The 25,085-nt window shown below is 36.1% G+C and overlaps 1 long non-coding RNA gene across 1 annotated transcript in view; it reads right to left on the bottom strand.

The window, feature by feature from the left end:
* Window positions 1-512: 512 nt before the first annotated feature.
* Window positions 513-25,085, bottom strand: part of LOC129060989 (uncharacterized) — a 55,014-nt gene continuing 30,441 nt past the window's right edge. Inside the window, exon 3 of the long non-coding RNA XR_010141007.1 lies at window positions 513-868. This is a non-coding gene — a long non-coding RNA (uncharacterized LOC129060989). The remainder of the gene's footprint in view (window positions 869-25,085) is intronic.

Below are 25,085 nucleotides of genomic sequence, written 5' to 3' on the forward strand. Positions count from 1 at the left end.
CATATAGTATGTTCTTATAGTAAGGATATTTTTTGACACCAATTATATACATACATGCAGTAGGTATGTATGTATATGTATTAGTTTTCTATTGCTGCCATAACAAATTACTACAAATTTGTGGCTTAACATATAAAGGAATGAATTAATGGCATTCACAGCAACCTGGATGGAATTGAAGACTATTATTCTAAGTGAACTAACTCAAGAATGGGAAACCAAACATCATATGTTCTCATTCATAAGTGGTAGCTAAGCTATGAGAATGCAAAGGCATAAGAATGATACAATGGACTTTGGAGACTCAGGGGGAAGGGTGGGAGGGAGTGAGGGATGAAAGAGTATAAATTGGGTTCAGTGTATACTTCTCGGGTGATAGGTGCACCAAAATCTCACAAATCACCACTAAAGAACTTACTAATGTAACCAAATACCACCTGTTCCCCAAAAACCGAAGGAAATAAAAAATAAAAATAAATAAATTTTTTATTTAAAAAATAAAAACATGTAATGGCTTAAAACAGCACTCATTTATTATCTCACAGCTGTACAGGTCAAAATTTCCAATTCCCATAAACACCAGCTGCATAAAAGACTTCTTGTTTATGGATAGAGTGTGGTTCAGTGGAGTCCTCTGCTTAGAGTGCCACAGTACTGAAATAGAAGTGTCAGACAGGCTGTATTCCTTTCTGGGAGTTCTAAGAATGAATCCACTTCCAAGGTCACTCTGGTTGTTGGTAAAATTCAGTTCCATGTGGTTATTCTACTGAAGTCCTTATTGCCTTGCTGGCTGTCAGATTAGGATATTCTAGCTCTTGGAGGCCACCCACAATCCTTGGCTCATGGCTCTTTTTCTCTGCCTTCAAAGCTAGCAATGGACAAGAATGAGATGAAGTGAGTCAATTAGAGTACAAAATTAAAAGAGGCACTCACTTATGTAAGTGCACTTGCAGGACTCTGAAAGTGAGTTCCTCTTTAAATTTCATATCGTGGGTATCTTATTCACATCACTCCTGACTCCACTGCAGTGTGTGTGTGTGTGTGTGTGTGTGTATGTGTGTATTGTGTCACAAAGAACATTTTCTTTGAGTCAAAAAAGTTTGGAAGACATTACTCTAGGCCAGTGCTTCTCAAATTGTAATGCACATAAGTCACCTGGGAATCTTGTTAAACTGCAGATTCTGATGTGGTAGGTCTGGGGTAGGGCCTGAGATTCTGCATTTCTAACAATGTTGCTGATTTCCAGAATATACATTGAGGAAGCTAACAAGCCCTCTAAATAATTCTGATATATGCTATCATTTCAGAACCACTGTAGTTCTCTTCAAACACTAATTACTGGGCCCAGCTTCCAAAGTTATTGATTTAGTAGCTTTAGGAAGAGACTTAGGAAGTTGTTAGAAATTGTATTGTTAGAAATACAATTTCCTAGGTGATGCTGCTGCTACTGGCCCAAGGAACACACTTTGAGAACCATTATAGTGCTCTGGACCTCTGGGCTCCAAACTTACCTTATCAGGCTGGAGTTCCTGCTTTGCTATCAGCTTCACATGGCTTAGCCCAACTTCTCAACAGTGTCTTTCATCGATTTAAAAGCATATTTTAAAATATTCCTTCTTTTAAAGTAGTTTAAATGATTTGAGGCTATATGACTTTGGGCTCTCTGTTATTCCATATGGCTAAAAATTGAACAAGATTCACATTGCTTTTGCTTGATGGCTCAGCATTTGTCTTAATTCAATTCATTTCACTGAGGAGCTGTAGGGTTCATTTACAATTTTTCTTGGTTAGGAAGCTAAGTTTTTTTATTTTAGCTATACACAGAATCCCCTCTCTTCCCTCAAATTCAGTAAGTTTCAAGGAGGGTAAAATATAGCATATGAGTAAACTGCAGACAGAACTCGGAACATGGCAACCCAAAATATGGCATCTTGGAATAGTGAGTGTCTTAAGCTGAAAAATTAAGAAAACTACGGAAGCAGGAAGGTCTCTTTGACCTTCTCCTCCTCTCCTCTCTCCTCAAGCAGGCCATAGAAACTAGAATTCTTTTTTTTCCCTTTTCTCTCCTGAAGTGGGCCATAAAACAAAACCGACCTTCCCCTGAAGCAGGTTATGCAACCCTCATTCCAAAAGACCCTCATTCCAAAAAGTCCTCCATCTAACTGGATGAAAGGACCATCTTTATCTTTGAAGACACAGAAAAGAATCTGAAAAAAACAGGCCTTGCTGACTTCCCCCCAGTTTATTACCATTATATCATCTTCCTTTTTCTCCAATCATGTTTCTTCACAACCATCTATTTTTTGAATCAGACTTAGCATAAAATATACAAAGATATTCCTGTTTTTTTTCAGATCATTTCTGAGGCTTCTGTATCACATACAGTTTATAATAAATCAGTTCGTATGCTTATATTAATCTGTTTTTTGTTATAGGGGTCTCAGCCATGAACCTTGAGATGGTTAAGGAAAAGATGGTACTTTTTCTCTCCTATACTTACTACCATCTTTATCAGAAGCTCATGTCTTAATTTCTGGTTGGTCTTCCTGAAAACCAGGATAGCCTCACTATCAAATAGATAGTAATCAGTAAATGCACATTAAGTAAAATATGGAAATTTTTCAATCATTTTAAAAATTGCAGGGGTTCTTAGGGTAAAGAATATTTTATGGCTCAACAATTATGAAACTCTAACATGAAACAACAATTCAATACATTGATCATTCTCAGGCATTCATTATATTCATCTTTAAGAGACAAAACTGAGTTCAAAGATTGCTCGTTCATCTCTGTAATGCCAGTGCCTATTACAGAGCCTGATACCTAACAGACACTCAGTAAATGTGTGGCAAATGGATAGTGTTTGCATGAATGAACTAATGAATGACACAGAATAGAGCAGCATTAGCAACTAGAATAAAATATTGTCCTGTCTGAATCAGACATTGGATAAGATCACAATAAATTTGTTAATAATAGTAAAAATGAGAAGATTTTGAAATTTGAAAAGAATAAGAGTAAAAGTTAAGGCAAAAAAAGCATCATTTTAATTCACTTACATTCTCTTATGTTTTCTCAAGTGTAAGTTTTTTGAGGGTCACCTCATTAGGAATTGTTAATAATGTTTGGAATCTCCTGTCTCTTCTGCAGCCTGCCATCTAGATATATATCTTGTGATTGCATCACACACGTTTTGTGAATATCATGCATTGTGGTTCCATAGTAAAGTCCTTTTTGAGAACCACTGAAATATATCATCCAAATGATATATTTCCAATCATTTATAATAAAATAATTTTATATAATTATTTAAAATTAATACTTATTACACTAAATAAAATGATATTTATATTAAACATTTTTTTTGCCTATTAATTTATAATATAAATCACACAGGAAAACAGTTACAGTTTTATTTAAACATGAGTAGTAATTATTAATCATATATCATTACATAATTACAAATTATTACATAAATAATTTGCTCTTCAAAAGAACATTTTCCTTAAGTTTCAATAGTTTCTAAAATATTTGAAAAATTGTTTGCTTAGAAATTTTTCTTTCTCAGTTTTTTCTCCTTAAATCAAGACAATTACATCCACAAGCTTGTAATAAGTTTTTTATAAAGTTTTGGAAGAGTAAGGAGACGTGACATTCTCTTCTATATTATTACAGTAATTTTGAGGAAAACCTTGACAACCCCAAAAGCAAAGTGAAAAGAAAAATGAGACAGGCACATTGTTTAATATACAACAAGCACTTTTTAATATTCTTTATACTATTGTTGGTTAATAGAACTTCTGAAGCTTTTATTCCCCCATTGAAAACCAGGTTTTGAGGTGACTCAAAAGATTGATTCATTTTCTGGGTCAACTGCAAAGAGGACAGAGTATCTTAGACTATTATTGAGTAATAGAAGATATATGTAGTTAATATAGAAAGTATACAAAAAAATATAGTCTATCCGGAACATTGAGGAAAATACACTGGCATGCCTTCACTATGTATAACATTGACACCATCAATAATATATCACAATGATGATATGAGATAAAATATGTTAGCCATCTAGGAGCATAGATAAGAACCCTTTTTGATCAATCTTTCACTATTTAAAAATAAGGTATTCTTTTGTTTGCTCTATGGAATATGTCACTGCAGGGTATTACATTAGAGATGGGTATCCACTCTGAACTTTTGCAAGGCTATTTTCTGTATTTCAGAACCACCTACATGTTTTCATTAATTTAAATAACTCTAGTCCTCTCTATATTCTTTTTGGCTACAAAATGACTCTTGAAAATGATAATTTCAGACTTTCAAGTTTTTGGTCTTATTTTATTCCAAGCTTTTATTTAATTGCTGGTAACTCAGAAGCTCCAGTATATGGTCACTTAGTACTTCAGCCCCACTGATCTTTCAAAAAATATTCTATTACATTGTACTGAGTAGTTGAATATGTATTTAAATAAAATTGTAAACAAGTCATTTTGTTTACATAATATATGATATATTAAAATATATAATAAAAAATTAAAAATAATTATATAAAATAATTTTATATAATTATTTATAATTAGTGCTTATTACATTAAATAAAATCTAAACAAGTCTCCTTTCCACTTTATATACTTTGCCATTGTGTAGAGCAAATATTCTCAGAATGTAATTGGAGTACCTCTTTAAGATATCCAGCAATAATGTTACTCAACTGATTTATTTGTACATTTAATTAGAGAAAATATCAGGATTCTCAAATATCAAAGCCACTTTTAAAAGATAACAATGTAGCCATTGTGGATGTTTAGAGGAGCTGATGCAGATTCTGAAGGCAACTTCTGGAGTTCTATGCATATATTAAATATTGTTAGCATCATGGAACTAAGTGCATAACACACCAAAGGTGACTCTTTTGAAATGAACAGCTCCCTTTGATGGATGAACCATAGTTCAACAAATCTCCCCTAGTTCCTGGGACTGCCTTTGCCTTTATGTTCATGGATGGCTTCTTAAGTTGTTGTGACAGGACAAGTGTGGAGAGGGAGGTTTAAGACCATGCTGAGGTAATTATTGTTGAAAAGAACTGAATTAAGTCAAAATAAAACTCACGAGCATGATCTTGATTTTTGAAATTGCCTTATGTAATTTCTGATGACCAGATTATTCCATCATCCAAGCCCAGGTCATGTGTCACCTCTTTTCTCATTCATTGATTTCCCTGCTCCCCCATTTAATAAGCACGAGCACCTGCTATGGGCCAAGCACTATTCCAGGTGCAAGGGATCACCAGAGAGAAAGAAGAAAATGATCTGTGCCATCACAGAGGTAACTGAACATTTTTTTAAAAATTATCTTATGGTGATTAATATAGTTTTGTTATTTAGGCATATTTCAATCTCCTATTAGATATGAGGTGTTTTGATGTCAGCCTCATGGTCTAATTCATGAATATTTTCCCCATTACACTTATCACAACATCTTACCACTGTAAAACCATTAAAGTGTGATGGATGAATGAATGATTAAATAGCGGACCGAATGAATCAATCTTTCTGGTCTGTTATGTTTGAGCAATGCAATATAATTTTTACTCTTCTGAAATAGTACAACTTTTGGATTAGAGTCATATAAAATTTGGGGGCACCAAAGAGCTATTATAATAAAATTTTAAAAGTCATCCAAACCTATTTATTTGGAATTTTGGAATGCATTTTTATAACCTAACATGACCGAACGAGGAAGGGAAAAAAGGCTGAAAATGTAGAATGATATATTTACCTAATAGAATTAACAGTTACTTAGAAGAGGCTATTAATGTGTATTATAAAATAATAGTATTTTATTAAATTGCAGTAGGGGAGTTTTTTATACTTCCCTAAATATTTCTTTTTGCATAATAATGACTCAATGAACAAAGCTTAGAAATTATCTCTGCACTTTGGTTTATTTAGAAAGAGTTTCCTTTCATGTGTGTAAATGATCTTTGAAGAAATAAATTACACAGGTAAATTTTTTTAATGAGATTAATATGAACAAAATTTAGGAAAGAGAGGAAAGGAAATGTCTATTGGAAATGTCTTCCACTGAGGCATCTTCCTTCCTTTCTGAGATGTCATTTGGGTTTGGCTTATTCTGCTCTGTTCTTTAGCTTTTAATTTCTTCCTGTATTTCCTGTCCCAACATTGTCATTTTATCTTTACTTTTTTATATACTTAAATTATTTTGGTATAAATTATTTTTGTTCATGAGCAGACTCAGTTACAACATTTTTTATACAAGGTGTTTCACTTAACTTTAAAAATTGTTCTTCAGTTTCAAAAGGCATGGGGCAAGGGAAGGAGAATTTATTTCAAATTTATGGGTTTGCCCAGAAATTCAGAGGCAGAGTTAGGCAATAGTAGTAACTCTATTACCTATGTGAGGACTATAGTTCCTCACATGCACACACACATTTGCTTCACTCTTCTTTTCAAGATGCAAGATAGTTAGCACAGGGGAAGGCAAATGTCGGTCACCACCACTTGCCGTCAATTTGCAAGACTGATGTCTAGAGAAAAGTTAGAAATGATGGAGCTATGAAAGATGTCTGTCTTGAATTCCATAACTTTAAAAAATCGTGTATATGTAATGTTACACACATACTGAAAAGTATATCATACATATACGTATGGTTTGAAGAATGGTTATGATAATAAAATAAACAGCAATGTATCCCCCATGTTAAGAAATCAAATCTACCCAGTGCTTCAGAAATGCCCTGTGTACTCTTTTCTTTCCTCTAGCAAAGGAAACCACTATCTGGTGTTTTGTGTTAATTATGTCCTTGGCTTTCTTTATGGTTTTGCCACTTACTTATGTATCTCTAAACAATGTATTATTTAGTTTATTTTTGTTTTTAACTGAGTAAAAAGTGCAAACCTAGCTGTGTAAAGAAAGGAGAATATTGCCACTATTAGATGAAGGTTCCAGGGTAGGTAAGCCAAATAGAATTTCTGGGCCACGTGCTGGTCTCAACTTCCTTTGGAGTTTACAAGTGCCCGTCCTGAGGAAACTGGAAAAAGCCATGAATTTGTCCTATAAAGCATAAAGAAATGTGGCAGAAAGGTGGGCTAGATGTGAAACCAGATACCAAGAAGAAGCATGGCCACAGAGAGTGGGCTGCTTTCTGTTTTCTGTTTACAGCCCACAGAGGCCCAACTCCAGCTCTCAGGAGTATATTGAAGCAGAACCTTTCGGCAGGATAAGATGAGAGTCCTCAGCTGATCCAGGCATAAGGCTTAGAAGGGAGAGTGGGGACCTCATTAGCACATGGGCCAGCTCTCCTGAATGTTCTGTTCCTGGGTTTAAAAGATAGCAGAATTTTAGCGGGGATCTTAATGATGACAAACCACGTCACATTGAATAAAACTTTTGTAACCTATATTAGAAGCTCAAAGTACAGTGAACTCTTCATCTCTAGAAAGAGAAACCTGATATAACTCTTAAATTACATTTCTCCATCTCTGAAAAAAACTTAAACATCAAACAGATACTACATTGGCCTTAACACAGAGTCAAGAAAGATCTGGTAAGATCTCATGCAAGCCTGTCTCCCTAACCTCATGGCTCACCACTTTCTCTGTGCTGTAACAATGCTCAAATATTTGCACACCTTGGAACACATCCCACTTTTTATACCTCTTTGTCTCTGTTCATATTGTTCTCTTGGTTTGGGGCTCACTTCCTGCCTAATTTCCCTGCCAAACTTCTCATCCTTTAAGATTCATATCTCTCTTATACAAGAATTATTCCTTCAGCCTCCTAGGTGGTATTTGTCTCTGTGCTCCCATAATACTTTTCACTTATCACTGGTATAGCCTTATCAAATTGTATTTTAATCATTTTTCAACCTGCATAGTCCCCTCACTTTCTGTGAGCTTCTTAAGATCAATGACTGCAACTCATATATTGTTTAGCCACACCTGTATACCATTATCACATCTAAATGTTAACAATAATTCCTTATTGTCATCAAATGTCCAGTGTTCAAAGTTCTCTGATTAACTCATACCTCATTTGTATTTGTTAATATAGGATTAAAAGAATGTCCATGTATTGCAATTGGTTGATATGTCTCTTAAATCTCTTTTCATCTCTAAATTACTCTTCCATTTCCTTTCCTTCTCTTTAATCTTAAAATGTATTTGTTGAGGAGCTGGGTATTTTTCTTTAGAATTTCCATTGTCTTTCCCATGGAGTCATATCTTATGTGCCTCTGACTTTTATATTTCCTCTAAATTGGTAGTTAGATCTAGAAACCTGATCAAGCTTGAACATTTTTGGCAAGAGTTCATATATAATGTTGTGTAATTCCATTAAGAAACACATATAACTTCTCTATTTCTCATTTGTGATGTTAGTATTGATTGATGACTGTTGCCTAGAGCTGTTAGTTTATAAAGGCTGTGAAATAATGATGTTCTAATTCTAACATGTTTTCTTCATTTGTTAGCTGGAATACTTCTATATAGAGAAACTTTTAACAGCTTATTTACTAAAGGCGGGATAAATGCTTGATTCCTTACCTTTATTCACTATAATAGAAAATAACGAGTTGGTTCTCTGGCAAAAGACTAAGATTTGTTTTCTTTGGGTAATTAATGCTTAGTACAAGGACTATCACATAAAAGGAATGTCCTAATAGCATGTTATATGAGTGAATAGAATCAATAAATTAACACACAAATTAAGTGAATGACTGAGTCACATTGATTGTACACAGCCCTACACATACAACACATAGCAGCCCTGTAAATAGCTGCTTCTTGAGACAGATCTGGAGGTCCTTAGCAGACTGATGTTCAGATATTCCAGGCCCCAGTCATGCCTACTGAGTGCTGCATGATCCCAAGTAGGATGGGGGAACTGACTTCTCATAGCCCCACTGCAAGATTATGTAGCACTGGATTACTGCCTAATTGGTTTTGCCTTGTGTACTGATAATCATACTCTGCACTGGCTTGTGCACATCTTCTACTAAGACATTTCTTAGGCATGCCACGGACATGTCAGTGTACAATTATTGGTTTTTAGTATAGTTATGAAGGTGTGGATTTCTCTATATTTTTACCAACACTTGTTATTACCTGTCTTTTTTATTATAGCCACCCTAGTGTGGGTGAACTGGTGTCTCATTGTGAGTTTGGTTTACCTTTCTCCAAGGGTTAATGATGTTGAATAACTTTTCAGGTGCATATTGGTCATTCTTTGGAGAAATGCCTATTTAGATATTTGCCCATAGTTGTCCCTTATCAGATATGTGATTTTCAAATACTTTCTCCTATTCTATGGGTTGTCTTTTCATCTTCTGTATAGTGACCTTTGACAGAAAAGTTTTTAACTTTGAGTGAGGTTTAGAAAAATTTATCTAATTTTCCTTTTGGTGTCATATCTATGAAGGCTTTGCTAAACCAAGCTGCAAAGATTTACCCCTGTGTTTTACAGTTTTAGGTCACCCTAAAGGTCTGTAATCCATTGGAGTGAATTTTTGTGTATGGTGTGAGGAAGGAATCCTCCATCATTCCTTCACATGTGGATATCTATAGCTATCCCAGTACCATTAAAAAAAGAAGACTATTCTTTCCCCCATTGATTGCTTGAGCACACTTGCAAAAAATCAGTCAACCATAAAGATGGAGTTTTCTTACTGATTCTCAATTCGATTGCAACAATCTATATGATTAACCTTATACCAGATCTGCACGGTCTTGGTTATTGCAGCTTTTTAGTAAGTTTTGACATTGGTTAGTATCAGTCCTCCAAGTTTGTTCTTTTTCAAAATTGTTTTGGCCATTTTGGGTCACTTGGCTTTTTACAAAAATTTTAGGATCAGCTTGTCAATATCTCCAAAAGACAGCTGGGAAAGAGCTTTGAGACCCACCTTCGCCTTTAATATGTTATTGAGGTACATTACAATGATAAGCTTTCTAATGTTTCATCTCTGGGAAAGCCTTATTTAATCTTTTTATATGTGTATGTGTGTAATATTTTATAACATATGTTACACATAAGTAATATGTACATATACATATTATATAATCATTATATGTTATACATTGTTTACATAGCATATATAATAGCATGTGCATAGATTTGTTACATATATTATTTGTTTCTATGGTCACAAGTGGGTATGGCCTACAGTTTTCTGTTCTAGAGTCCTTCCTTCGGTTTTATATCAGGGTTAGGCTAGTCTTCCTAAATGATTTGAATAGTTTCTTTTAGGTTTAGACTGACCTCATTAAATGTGTTGGAGAGTTAACTTGCACTTATTTTCTGATTTCTGAAATAGTTATTAAAAATGGAAAATGTTCATTGCCTTCATTCTTAGAGTTTTAGTTGGAATTATCTATTAAACGGACTGGGCTACTCCATTTTAGATGTCAGTGTGAGTTAGGAGTTGTAGTTCCTGAGTACAGCTATAAATACTTTCATTGTCATTGGGCTATTTTAATACTCTAATTTTGAACACTAGTACTTTCTAATAACCAAAAATTATACTTTCACACATTCATTGGTGTAGAATTTTGTATAGCAGCATCTTAAACATTTTTCCAACTCCCAGGTATGTATAGCTATTTTTTTGTCAATGTCAATTTTACCTTGTCTCTTATTTTTTTAATAGCTTTCCAAAGTTTTTCTCTTTAAAATTATTTCTTTCATTTTTTGTCCTGTTGTTCAGATATCAGAAAATTCTCTCTATATATATTTTAAAGTATATCTATTCAGTAAAGATTCTTTCCCCTGTTTTATAAAGTATAATTGACAAATAAAGACTGGATATATTTATGGTGTACAACTTGATGTTTTGATATATGCATACCTTGCAAAATCATGAAATCAATAATTAACATATATCTCTCACCTCACAAACTTTTGTAAGTGTGTGATGAGAAAATTTAAGATCTATATTTTTAGCAATTTTTAATATGCAATACGTTATTATTAACTGTAGCCACATGCTGTACAAGCTCAGTGTTTCAGAACTTATTCACCCTGTCTAACTGAAACTTTTTTACCCTTTGACCAACATCTCCACATTCCTCTTCCCTTCCCCCGGCCTCTGGCAACCACCATACTACTCTCTGCTTCTATGAGCTTGACTTTTTTTTTTTTTTTTTTGAGACAGAGTCTTGCTCTGTCACCCAGGCTGGAGTACAGTGGTGCGATCTCAGCTCACTGCAGAGCTTGACTTTTTAAACTCCAAACATAAGTGAGATCATGTAGTATTTGTCTGTGGCTGGCTTATTTTACTTAGCATAATATCTTCCAGGTTTATCCATGTTGTTACAAATGAACAGATTTCCTTCTTTGAAAAGATTGAACAGTGTTCTGTTCTGTGTGTGTGTGTGTGTGTACACATAAGCATCCATTGACAGATAAATGGATGAAGAAAATGCAGCATTTTCTTTATATGTATGCATATGTTGCATTTTCTTTATCCATTTATCTGTCAATGGATGCTTAGTTTGATTCCATAGCTTGGTAATTGTGAAGAATGCTGCAATGAACATAGGAATGCAGGTATCTCTTCAATGTACTGATTTCATTTTTTAAAATTTGTATACCCAGAAGTGGGATTGCTGGATCATGTAGTAGTTCTGTTTTTATTTTTTTGAGGAATATCCATACTGCTTTCCATAATAGTTATACTAATCTACATTCCCACCAATAGTGTACAAAGTTTCCCATTTTCTCCACATCCTTGCAACATTTGTTGTATTTTGTCTTTTTGATAATAACCATTCTAAGAAGTGTGAGGTGATAGTTCACTGTGGTTTTTATTTGCATTTCCCTAATGATTAGGGATATTAAGGATTTTTTCATATGCCTGTTGTCCATCCATATGTTTTCTTTTAAGAAATGTCTGTTCTCATCTGTTGCCCATTTTAAAATTGGGTTATTTATTTTCTTGATATAAAGTTGTTTGAGTCCCTTATAAATTTTGAATATTAACCCCTTATCAGATGTATGATTTGCAAACATTTTCTCCCCTTTTGTATGCTGTCTCTTCACTTTTATTTTCTTTGCTGTCCAAAAACTTTTTAGTTTGATACAATCCCATTTGCCTAGTTTTGCTTTTGTTGCCTGAGCTGTGGGGGTCATATCCAAAAAGTAATTTCCCAGACCAATGTAAAGAAGCTTTTCCCTATGTTTTCTTTTAGTAGTTTTATAGTTTCAGGCCTTACAATTAAGTATGTAATCTATTTTCAGTTGAGTTTTACATAGGGTGCAAGAAATCAGTCTAATTTCATTCTTTTGCATGTGTATATTCAGTTTTCCCAAAACCACTTATTGAAGAGACTGTCCATTCCCCATTGTGTGTTCTTGCTGCCTTTGTTGAACGTCATTTGACTGTAAATGTGTGAATTTCTTTTTGGGCCCACTATTCTCTTCGATTGGTCTATGTATTTGTTTTTATGCCAGTACTGTGCTGTTTTGATTATTATACACTTGTAGTATATTTTGAAGTCAGGTGGTGTGATGCCTTCAGTTTTGTTGTTTTGGCTCAAGATTGCTTTGGTTATTCAGGATTTTTGTGGTGCCATACAAATTTTAGATTTAAAAAAAATTTCTGTAAAAATATCATTGGAATTGTAATAGGAATTTCATTAAATCTGTAGGTCACTTTGAGTAGTATAGGCATTTTTATGATATTAATTCTTCCAATCCATGAAAATAAGATATTTTTCCATTTATTCTTTTCATCTTCAATTTATTTCATCAATATTTTATAGTTTTCAACATAGAAAACAGTGTAGAAACTCCCTGGTCAAATTTATTTCTAAATATTTTTTGTGTTTTTAAAATACTATTATATAGAATTTTATTGATTTTTTTTTGGATAGTTTGTGGTTAGTGTACAGAAATGCTGTTCATTTTATAGCTGATCTTGTATTATACAACTTTATGGAATTTATCAGTTCCAAGAGTTTTTTGGTGAAATCTTTACAGTTTTCTATGTATAAGGTCATGTCATTAGCAAAGAGGGACAATTTTACTGCTTTCTTTTCAATTTTGATGCTTTTTATTTATTTTTCTTGCCTAATTGCTGTGGCTAGGACCTCCAGTACTATATTGAATAGAAGTGGTAAGAGTAGAGATCCTTGCTTTGTTACTAATCTTAGAGGGAAAGCTTTCAACTTTTTACTGTGGAGTATAATGTTAACTGTAAGCTTGTCATGTGTGGCCTTTATCATGTTGAGAAACATAACAAAAAGAATATTGGTATATTCTTTCTGTAGTTATTTGTTGAGAGTTTTAATCATAAATGAATGTGGAATCTGTCAAATGCTTTTTCAACATCTATTGAAATAATCACATGATTTTTATCTTTCATTTTATTAAATCACATCATTTGATTTGTATATGTTAAACCATCTTTGCAACCCAGAAATAAATACTACCATCTTTGCAACCCAGAAATAAATACTATGTAATCATGGTATGTGATTCCTTTAATGTGCTGTGGAATTTGGCTTTATGTATTTTTTGAGGATTTCTGTGGTTCATCAGGGATGAGGATTCTTGATTGCATATGTCTATTTGTCTTAATTCTCTATATGTCTATTTTATAAAAATTCTTATGTTATTTAATTCCTCTTACTCTTGGTTACCTTTTGACTGAAAAAGTGTGACATTTTTCATAGCAATTATTTGTGTATTTTTAATACTTTAAAATATTTTGATTGGCATATATATATATACACACTTCTTAGAATAGCTATCACCAAAAAGACAAAATACAAGTGTTGCAAGTATGTGGAGAAAAGGGAAACTTTGCACACTATTGGTGGGAATGTAAATTAGAACAACTGTTATGAAAAACAATATGGAGAGTCCTCAAAAATTTAAAAACAGAACTACTATATGATCCAGCAATCTCACTTCTGGGTATATGTATATGTATTTTTTTTAAATGAAATCAGTTCATTAAAGAGATACCTGCATCCCTATGTTCATTGCAGCATTCTTCACAATTACCAGTAAAAATATATTTTTATATATGTGTATATACGTATATATATATTTATATATATGTGTTTATTTATGTATGTGTATATATATATATACAATTTTAAAAATTCTCTTTGGTAGAGATGAGGTCTTGCTATGTTTCCTGGGCTAGTCTCAAACTCCTGGGCTCGTCTCAAACTCCTGGGCTCAGGCAACCCTTCTTCCTTGGCTTCCCAAAGTGCTGTGATTACAAGTGAGAGCCACTTTGCCCAGCCTGCTTTATATGTTTGAACACACCTCATATTCATAAAGGTTTGATGCTGTTATGTATTCTTAGTAGATTGTTCCTTTTATCAATATTAATAATCATTTTTTATTTCCTGGAAATTTTACCAGGAAAATTTTTTACTGACTTGTATGACAGGAAAATTGCTATATAATCATTATGTTAGTATTTGGCAGATTTTTTAAATATCCCTTTATTTTTTAACACTTTTCTTTTTCAGGTTTGTCTTTTGGTAAATAATAAATAGCTACATTTTTATCTTTATAGCAACCTGACATCTCTGTCTTTTAATAGGTCTAATAAAACAACTCAGATTATGTGATTCTCCTTTTTGGGTTCTGCCAACAGGAAGCATTGTAATATATCACTTGGCTTAGCACATAGGTAATGTTTCCTCGCTTTTGCCTGGGCCCTGACCACAGGGAGATTGTGACATAATGCTGGGCCCAGCATCAAGGTGAGGTCACTCTCCAGCTTTGGTACTGCACAGAACAGACACTGTGACATATACCTAGGCCAATTGCCTAGGTGAAGACTCTCCTCTCTTGCCAAAGTCCTGCCCACAGAAGCGGTTTTAATATACCACTGAAATCAGCATCCAAGTGATGTGACACTTCTGCCAGGGTCCTGCCCACAAGGTGGATTGTGACATCTTACTGGACCCGCACCCACATAGGTGAGGAGACTTTCTTGCCTTCTCTCTGGCCACAGGTGATATTGTGCCATATACCTGAGACCATAACAAAAGCCTAATAACAACTCATATGCCTGGAGCCAGGACATGTGCAGGATGGTGACTCTTAAACTTTTCCACAAGTGTAATTGCGACATATACCTTTGCCCAGCTCCTGAGTGATTTTATAATTCTATCTAGGTATAGCCCACAAATCAGATTGTGACAAATACCTGGGCCAAGCACCTTGGTGATTTGACTGCACTATCTTAACAATGTCCTCAGAGGGGATTGTAACATATTTCTGGACTCATCATCTAGGTTCCATGACTCTTCTCTCCTGCCTGTACACTGCTTCCTTTGGTAATTGTAGCTTTTTTTTATATACTTTAAGTTTTAGGGTACATGTGCACAATGTACAGGTTTGTTACATATGTGTACATGTGCCATGTTGGTGCACTGCACCCATTAACTCTTCATTTAACATTAGGTATATCTCCTAATGCTATCCCTTCCACCTCCTCCCACCCCACAACAGGCCCCGGTGTGTGATGTTCCCCTTCCTGTGTCCATGTGTTCTCATTGTTCAATTCCCACCTATGAGTGAGAATGTGCCGTGTTTGGTTTTTTGTCCTTGCAATAGTTTGCTGATCCAAATGATATGACTTTCATGCCTGGGCCCTGGCAACAGGAGGCATTGTGACAAATGTTTGCACCCATCATTTAGGTGATATGACTCTTCTCTTCTGCCTGGACACTGCCGACAAGGGACATTGTGCCACATAGCTGGACCTAGCACACAAGTTATGTGACATTTCTGACAGGACCCTGCCTACAAAAGGAATATTGAAATATTTCTGGCCCAGCATTTAGGTGATGTGGCTGTTCTGTCTACTTAATAACTACAGATGAAATTGTAACATATACCTAGGCATGGCTCACAGAATGATAATGGCTCTTATATGTGGACTCAGCCAATAGAGGATATTTTGACTCTTATAACTAAATTCAGGGACATGCATGATGTCCTGGATCACCTTCTTGTACAAAGGTCACAAAAGATTACAACATTGACATGTATTTTACAAGGTCTTTGAATTGTACAGACAGAGTCAAAGCAGGGCTCGGCACACAGATGAAACTGTGAGTCTTCCATGCACACCCAGCTGACAGTAAGGACTGTCATCATCTCACATGGATGAAGCGAACTGTCACACATGAAAACAGGACATGTGTGGTATTGTAAATCTCATCTTTGGAATTTTCTGACAGTGTGATTGTGATATAAATCTTTTCCAAGCACCTGTGTAATTTGACTCTCCAGACTTGTTCCAACCCATATATAAGATTGTGATGTCTACATAGGCCAACCTTGAGATGATGTGACTCTCCTGCCTGGGCCCTTCTCTCAGTAAGCATTGTGACATATCACTGGATCTGGCATCCAGGTGATGTTACATTCTTTCCTGGGACATGCCCACCAAAATTATTGTGACATATTTCTGTGTCCACCTCATACGTGATGTAACTCTCCTCTCTGGAATGGGCCCTGAACAAAGGAAGGATAGTGACATATTGCAAGGCCAGGTACACAGGTGAATGTACTCTTTTGCTAGAGCCATGCCCAATGGAAGGCATTGTGACATATCTCTGGGCCTATCACCTAGGTGATGTGGCTCTCCTGCTTGGGCCCTGCCAACCTGGGGAGTGACATACTTCTAGGCCAGGCACACAGGTGATGGTACTCTTTTGCCAGGGCTATGCTTCATAGAGGACATTGTGACATATCTCTGAGTCTATCACTGAAGTGAAGTGATGTCCTTCATGGACCCTACCCACATGGAGCACTGTGGAATAATCAGAGAACATGCATCTAGGTGATGTAACTCTCTTGCCTGAGTGCTGTCCTAAGAGAGCCTTGTGACATATCTCAGGACCCAGCACCCAGGTGATGTGGCTATTCTGCCTGGTTTCTGCCCACATGCTACATTGTGACATATTTCTAGGGAAGCACCTAGGCGATATGACTCTCCTTGTCTGCCTGAGCCCTGCCTACTGGGGACATTGGGACATATCTCTGAGCTCATAACCTAAGTGATGTGACTCTCTTTTTCTGCCTGGGCCTTCACCATAGGAGGATTTTGACACATTGCTGAGCCCAGCACTCAGGATATGTGACTCTCTTCTTTTTCCTGAACCATGCCCACAAAAAAGGAATTTTGACCTGTTGCACAGCCCAGCACCCAGATGATGTTACTCTTCTGCCTGGGTTCTGCATAAAGAGGAAATTATGGCATATTGCATATTTCTGGGCCCAGCACCCTTATGATGTGACTCTTCTGCCTGTGCTGGAGCCGGCGAAGGTATTTTGACATATCTTGGGCCCATTATGTAGGTGTTTTGGCTCTCATAAGTTGGCTGGGTTTTTTCCACATATGGGATGGTGTCATATTGCTGGGTCCAGCACCCAGATAATGTGACCCAATTTTCTATACCCAGCCCAGCGAAGGCATTGTGACACATTGCCTGGTACAGCATCTAAGTGATGTTACCCTCCTGCCTAGTTTTTTGCCCACAAATGGAATTATGATACATTCCTTGCTTCAGTTCACAGGCATGATGATCAAGCTTATATTGGGATTCAGCCAATAGGAAGTATTTTGCCTCTCTTTGTTAAGCTTAGGGCAATATTTAAGGTGCTGGGTTGCATATTCATACCAAACTCACAGAAGCTTACAACACTAATTTATATTTTATAAACTCTTTTGTGGTAGAGAGATTCATAACAGGGCCCAGCAAAAAGTTCAGATTGGGATGCTCAGTTACACACCCAAGTGAAATTAGAAGTTGTCACCATCCCACATTTATATGCCCACTGCTGAGGTCCTGAGTCTAACAAGGGAATACAGCACAAAGTTACAATTGTGACTTTTATATGTGGATCTGGACACAGGTGGGATGGTGACTCATTTCTGGACCCAGCCCACAGGAATAATGGGTCTTCTCCTTAACCCTGCCTGTAGGAGAGATCTTGACTATCAAACCTGGGTTTAGGGCAATATGTAAGATTGTGAGTCCATACCAGCACGTAGGCCTCAGAGAGGTTTGCAACTCTCATGCAGGTTTTATAAAGTTCTTGGATGTTGAAGAGAATGTCGTACATTGGCCCAGCACAGACGTGAGATTGTGACTCTAATATACACACTCAGCTAAAAGTTAGAGGTGTCACCCTCAAGGAAAATGAGATTGTGTCATATCACTGGGTATAGTACCCAGATGTTGAGAATTTTGGCTCAAATTTCTTTCCATGGGTGCAATGTTATATATCACTGGGTCAGAATCATAATAATGTGACACTTCTGCCTGGGCCCTGTCAACAGGGGATATTATCACATATCTCTGGGCCTACCAGCTAGGCGATGTGTCTCTCCAGCCTGTGCCCTGCTCCCAGAGGACATTTTGAAATATCGCTGAGTCTAGCGTCTAGGTAATGTAACTCTCTTTCCCTGCCTGGGTCCTGCTTACCGAAGGAATTGTGACATACGGCTGAATAAAAAACCTAGGTGGCATGTCTCTCCTCTGTATTCAAGAGTTTATATCTGTGCTGCATTCTGTTTCATTACTTTGATATTCTACCTTTATACGGGCACCAAAGTGCTTTGATTACTGTAGGCTTGTTTTGTGTTTGGAAATTATTAAGAGTAATGCTTCCAATACTTTTCTTCTATTTAAAGATTGTCAGGCTTTTCATGGTCCTCTGAGTTCTTATGTAATTTTGCGGGGTTTTTTTTTCTATTTTTGGAAAAGTATAATTTAAAATTGAAAAGGGGTGTGTTGAATGTGTGGGTCACTTTAAGCAACATGGACATCTTCGCCATATTATGTCTTCCAAACCTTGAAAAAGAGCACGCCCGGCGGGGCGCTGTGGCTCACGCCTGTAATCCCAGCACTTTGGGAGGCCGAGGCGGGTGGATCACGAGGTCAGGAGATTGAGACCATCCTGGCTAACACGGTGAAACCCCGTCAGTACTAAATATACAAAAAATTAGCTGCGCATAGTGGCGGGCGCGTGTATTCCCAGCTACTCCGGAGGCTGAGGCAGGAGAATGGCCTGAACCCAGGGGGCGGAGCTTGCAGTGAGCCGAGATCGCGCCACTGTACTCCAGCCTGGGCGACAGAGCAAGACTCCATCTAAAAAAAAAAAAAAAAAAAAAAGCATGCTCAAAAGTGTGTTGTTGGCCAGGCCTAGCGGCTCATGCCTGTAATCCCAGCACTTTGGGAGGCTGAGGGGGCACATGGCAAGGTCAGGAGATCGAGACCATCGTGGTCAATGGTGAAACCCGTCTCTACTAAAATACAAAAAATTAGCTGGGCGTGGTGGTGCGTGCCTGTAGTCCCAGCTACTCGGGAGACTGAGGCAGGGGAATCGCTTGAACCTGGCAGTTAGAGGCTGCAGTGAGCCAAGATTTCCCCACTGCTCTCCAATCAATAAGGGAACGAAAAACTTGAATGCGCTATACAATAATTACACCTAACAAATGTATACAGACAGGAGAATCTGAATACACCTTCTTTTCAACGGCCCACAAAACATTCTCCTAGATGGAACACCTGTGACACCACAAAAGAAGACTTAACAATCTGTTTAGCAACAGAGTGATACTCCATCTAAAAAAAAAAAAAAAAAAAAAAAAACTGTGTGGTTTAATTTTTATATTTTATGAATTTTTCAGCTTTTCTTCTGCCACTGATTTCTAGTTTCATTCCACTTGCACTATAAATAATTGTCTGTAAAATTTCAATTTAAAAAAATTGTTAAGTCTTCCTTTGTGGTGTCACAGGTGTTCCATCTAGGAAAATGTTTTATGGGCTGTTGAAAAGAATGTGTATTCTCTTGTCTGTATACATTTGTTAGGTGTAATTTTTGTATAGTGCATTCAAGTTTTTCATTCCCTTGTTGATAGTCTGTCTTGCTTTATTTATTACTGACAGTGGGATATTGATATATCTTTTTTTATTATATTGCTGTCTATTTTTGCTTCAATTCTGTCAATGTTTGCTTTATGTGTTTGGGAAAACGGTCATATGTTTATAGGTTCTCAGTGAATGAACCCTCTTACTGTAATTGAATGTCTTAGTTTGTCTCTTTGAATTTTGACTTAAAGTATATGAAATATGACAGTTTTCAGCTTCATAAGTTGTTGTCTGTACTCCTGTCATTTGTTTAACACCTGCATGGAATGCATTTTCCATCCTGCCATTTTCAGTCAATTTTTTTATTAGTTCTGAAGTGAGTCTCTTGAACACATGACATAGATAGATCTTGATATAGATCATGATATAGTTAGGTTTTTTTATTTTTCGTTTTGAAGGACACTTTTGCTGGATATAGCATTCTTGCTTAGACTTTTTTTTTCCAGTGTTTTAACCATGTCATCCTACTCCAATCTTGCCCAAAAGATTTATGTTCATAAATTTACTGGTAATCTTGCAGAAGCATGCATATAAATAACACATCTCTTTTTTCTTCCTGCATTCCAGATTATCTTCTTGTCTGTGACTTTCAAAACATTACTTATGTTGTGTCTTGTTAGAAATCTCTTTGTGTTAATCTTATTTGAAATTTGCTGAGCTTCTTGATTTTCTTATATTTTTTACTAATGTAGAAGTGCATATTAGTCATTTTTTGTACTTCTACTCCACAATATTTATTTCTTTTTGTGCTTTTTATCTTTTTGTTCTTTTCATTTTTTATTTTATTTTATTTTATTTATTTCCATTTTATTCATTGAGCATCATTGAGGTGGTTATTTTGATTTTTTTAGGTTAATTTATTTTTTTCTTTTAAGAAATAGATCTAGACATTAATTCAAATTGTCTCAGGTAATTTTTACGTCTCTCTTTTTTATAATTGATTTCTGGATATTCATTTTTATCTTTGAGCCATATTATCTTGATATTTTGTATATGTTGTAATCTTAGGTTGCAGTTTGTATAATATAAAGCCACATGTCAAAATCCTTACTAAGTGGCTTTTTTCTGGGGAAATATGTTACCAATTTTTTAGGCTAGAGATTCTTGGAGTCTTTCAAGCCTGTTGTATGGATGTTTTCTCTGGGCTTGTGTGTCTTTTAGTTAAAAAATATTCCCCATGTTTTTTCTTTTCTTTTTTTCCTCCTTTTTTTTTTTTTTTTTTTTTTGAGTTGGAGTTTCACTTTTGTTGCCCAGGCTGGAGTGCAATGATGTGATCTTGGGTCACTGCAACCTCCAACTCCCAGGTTCAAGCAATTCTCCTGCCTCAGCCTCCCACGCAGCTGGGATCACAGGTGCCTGCCACCACACCTGGCTAATTTTTGTATTTTTTGTAGAGACGGGGTTTCACCATGTTGACCTGGCTGATCTTGAACTTCTGACCTCAGGTGATCCACCTATCTCAGCCTCCCAAACTGTTGGGATTACAGGCATAAGCCACCACTCCCAGCCATTCCCCATGTTTCTTATTGAAATCCTATAGTCAGTTGCTATACCCATTGTCTGTCTATGCTACTGAAGTGTTTCTTCTCTTGTAATAGTCCAAAACTGTCAAAGTATACCACCTTTTCTTTCAATATTGTCATGGAATATAGAAATTAGTCTTTGGTAAGGTCTCAAAAAGCCAGAAGCATGGATACAGGTGCCACTATTTTATTTATTTTTGGAGGGGGAAGACACGAGTTGGGAGTCTATATTTAAAGTCATCATAGGATGAAGAATGGCTGTGGTGGGTAAATACGAAATACCGTTGTTACACTTCTATGTGGTTCTTGGTATTTTCCTCACTTGGGGTGCTGCAAATGCTTAGCTGGTTCTTAGACTTCTCACAAAGGCATTTTGGTCAGTATATTTCTGTAAGTTAATATGTTTATAAAGGAATTAGAGCCTGTGGTATTTTATTGTCACCTTGTTAGTGTGCTTTGTATAATTATATATTTGTAAAGTGTATTCACCTGAGTCTAATGAGGAATAAATCTTGTTGTTCTTTTTTTTTTAATTCAGCTGGCTCTTTTCATTTTACTGCAGAGATATTGCCAGAGCACGACATAAAAGATTCATTTCAAAAAGTGATTCTGATAAAATATGGAAGCTGTGACTTTAATAGTTTATTTAAAGAAAGACTACCAAAGTGTTGCTAATTGCAAGGGGCAGAAAACCAGTTATAATGGCCTTCATCAATGTTTGTCAACTACCCATAGCAAAACTTGCCAATGTAATAAATGTGGCAAAGCTTTTGAGTTATGCTCAACCTTTGCTGAACATAAGAAAATTTTTAGCAGAGACAAATGCTACAAATGTAAAGAATGTGGCAAAAACTGTAGGTTGTTCTCAGATTTTACTATACAGAGGAGAATTCATACTGCAGAGAGATGCTACAAACGTGAAGAATGTGGCAAAGCCTTAAAAAGTTCTCAAACATTACTGATCATAAGAGAGTTCATAGTGGAGAGAAACCCTACAAAATGTGAAGAATGTTTCAAAACCTTTACCTGCTCCTCAACCCTTATTCAACACAAGAGAAATCATACTGGAGACAGACTGAACAAATGGGAAGAATGTGGTAAAGCCTTCAAGTTTTTCTCAGACTTTACTAATCATAAGAGAATTCATACTGGAGAGAAACCCTACATATGTGAAGAATGTAACAAAGCCTATAGGTGGTTCTCAGACCTTACGAAACATAAGATAATTCATACTGGAGAGAAACCCTACAAATGTAATGAATGTAGAAAAGATTTTATATGGTTCTCAGCCCTTAGTAAACATAAGAGAATTCATACTGGAGAGAAACCCCACATCTGTGAAGAATATGGCAAAGCTTTTACCCACTCCTCAACCCTTATTAACCAGAAGAGAATTCATGTGGAAGAGAGACCTTACAAATGTGAAGAATATGGGAAAACCTTTAAGTGCTTCTCAGACCTTACTAATCATAATTCACACTGGAGAGGAAACCCTACAAATGTGAAGAATGTGGCTAAGCATTGATCTCATTCTCACATCTCATTAGAGATAAGAGAATTCATACTAGAGAGAAGCTCCACAAGTGTTAAAAATGTGGAAGAGCCTTTAACAAGTCCTTATATTGTGTTCAACATCAGAGACTTAATACTGAACAAATGCAGTATAAAGGTAATGACTGTTGAAGAACATTTAACTTAACATCTTGGAAGGTCTCTAAGAACTTGCTTTATAATCTGGGTGCTTTTGTGTTGGGCACATATATAGCACTTTACTATTATGTAATGCCCTTCTTTGTCTTTTTTTAAATCTATATTGATTTAAAGTCTGTTTTGCCAGAAACTAGGATTGCAACCCCTGCTTTTTTCCGTTTTCTATTTGCTTGGTGGATTTTCCTTTTTCCCTTTATTTTGAGCTTATTTGTGATAGGTATCTCAATTACAGCATACCATTAGATATTCATTCTTTACTCAGCTTGCCACTCTGTTTTTTAATTGGGGCACTTAGCCCATTTAAATTTAAGGTTAGTATTCATATATGTGGATTTGATTCTGTCACTATGATCTTAGCTGGCTATTTTGGACATCTGTTTATGTTGTTGCTTTCTAGTGTCAGAAATTTTCGTACTTTAGTGTGTTTTTGTAGTGACTGGTAATAGTCTTTTTCTTATTTAGTGCTTTCTTCAGAAGCTCTTGTAAGGCAGGTCTTGTGGCAACAGATTACCTCAGCATTTGCTGATCTGAATTGGATCATATTTATTTTTTTACTTCTGAAGCTTACTTTGGTTGGATATGAAATTTCAGGTTGGAACTCTTCTTTTAAGGATGTTGAATATTGGCCCCCTAATCTCTTTTGACTTGTAGGATTTCATATGAAAAATTTGTTGTTTGTCTGATGGGCTATTTTTAGAAGTGACCTTCCCTTTGTCTCTAGCTGCCTTTAACACATTTTTTCTTTCATTTTGACCTGGGAGAATCTCATGATTATATGTCTTGGGGATGACCTTCTCATGGGGTATCTTACTGGGATTCTCCACTTTTCCTGCATTTGAAGTTGGCCTCTGTATCTGAGTTAGGGAAATTCTCATGGACTATATCCCAAAATATGTATTTCAAGTTGTTTTCATTCTCCTTATTATTTTCAGGCATTCTCTTTAATCGTAGATTTGGTTTCTTACATAATCCCATATTTCTTAGAGGTTTTGTTCATTCCTCTTTATTCTTTTTTCACTCTTCTTGTCAGTCTTATTTCAGAAAGCGAGTCTTGAAGCTCTGAGATTCTTTCCTCTGCTTGGCCTATTCTGCTGTTAATGCTTGTGATTATATTATGCAGTTTTTGTATTGTGTTTTTCAGCTCTGTCAGGTTGGCCACATTTTTCTCCAGATTGGCTGTTTTTCGTCTGTTACTGAAATTTTTTCCCTTCCTTGAATTGGGTTGCAACTTACTTTTGTAGCTCAATGAAGTTTATTTCTATCCATATTCTGAATTCTACTTCTGTCATCTTAGGCCTTGCTGGAAATGTAATTTGATCATTTGGATGAAATAAGTCACTCTGGCTTTTTGTGTTTTCAATATCTTTGCACTGACTTTGTCTCATCTTTGTGGGCACATCTTTGAGGTTGCTGACCTTTGAATGGCGTTTTGGTATTTTTGGTCCTATTTGATGGTCTTGAGTATTTGATTGTGATATAAGGCATTTGCAGCCAACAGGCTTTATTCCTGGGAGTGTTTTTTTTTTGGTGGTGGTGGTGGGGGCAATGCTCAGCTCAAAACTCAGAGGCTGCATACTCTGGGGGACTAGTATTGAGCCCCAACTGTCTTCTCTGGCTCCATGATATTTGGAGTCCACCACTCTGTGGGACTAAGGTCCCACAGTGGCAGCAGTGTGCTAGTGGATATGGAGTTTCTGCTTGTCTTTGGACATTCACCTCAGTGGCAGGAGCAAAGCAGCAGGGGGTACCTGCTGGAGACTGTATGTGCTGTTGCACTAAAGATGGTGTTGGCTTGGAGCAGAATGCTGAGCAGCAAGGATTTTGATGTTTTCTTTGTGCCCCTCCAAGAAGGAGTGATTGTGGAGGGTGTGGGAGGATACCCTGTTCTCCACACAGTGTTAGCACAAAGTCAGGGGTGGGGCTT

The sequence above is a fragment of the Pongo abelii genome, chromosome 7, assembly GCF_028885655.2.
Source record: "Pongo abelii isolate AG06213 chromosome 7, NHGRI_mPonAbe1-v2.0_pri, whole genome shotgun sequence".
Taxonomy (NCBI): Eukaryota; Metazoa; Chordata; class Mammalia; order Primates; family Hominidae; genus Pongo; species Pongo abelii.